Genomic DNA, 836 nt, shown 5'->3' with positions numbered 1-836 from the left:
GTGTCGCTGGTGTTCTCGACTTCGATCACCCACCCACACACCCCCAGGGGGTTGGAAAGGGAATTTCGGACCCCAGAGTGCAGGCCGATCAGGTCTCGGCTTGAAGTCCTTGTGAACAGGGTTTAGCTGAAATTCCGGCACTCCTTCGGCCCCGCAGGAGAAACGAGCGTCAAACTGCCCTCTGACCCCAGATTCGGGGTCCCCAAATCTGCGGCGCGCCCCCTCGGCGTCCAGCCCGGGACCGAGAGGGCGCTCTAGGGAGGCGCTGGGGCCGGCGCGCCAGAAGGCCGAGCGGCGGCGGGGGCGGCCCTGGCAGAGGGAGTAGAAGGGGGAGAGGGTGCGCGCCCCCCTCCCCGCATCCTTAGCGCCGGGCCAGGCGCGCCTGAGGGACGCGGGGGCGGCGGCAGCAAGAGGGTCCCCGCAGCACCCTGCGAGCGCGGCAGCCCCGGCCCGCGGGCGGCGAGTTCCCGGTAAGTGCGGTCCGGAGAGCGGAGCGCGCCGGGGAGGCGTGGAGAGGGGGGCTGGGCGCCGGGGACGTCTGGGTCCCGCGCCCAATGGCTGGAGGGCGGCCGAGCGCCGCCCGCCCGCCCTGCCCGCCCCCTCTCCCCTCCCCCCGGCACTCCCCTCCCCCTCCCCCGCCCGCCGCTTTCCCCCGCCCCCGCCCCGGCGCCAACTCCGCGGCGCCTCCTTAAAAAGCGCGCGGGAGTTGTAAGGGGGGGCCGGAGCGAGCCGGAGTGAGCGAGAGCGCAGGGTAAAGGGGGCGGGCGGGGGGCCCGGGCTCCACCTTAAAAGCGGGCGCGTGGGGGTGGGAGGGAGGAAGGCGGGCGGCGGGGAGG

The sequence above is a fragment of the Piliocolobus tephrosceles genome, chromosome 19 (genome assembly GCF_002776525.5).
Source record: "Piliocolobus tephrosceles isolate RC106 chromosome 19, ASM277652v3, whole genome shotgun sequence".
NCBI classification, from domain to species: Eukaryota; Metazoa; Chordata; class Mammalia; order Primates; family Cercopithecidae; genus Piliocolobus; species Piliocolobus tephrosceles.
This window is presented reverse-complemented; position numbering follows the sequence as displayed.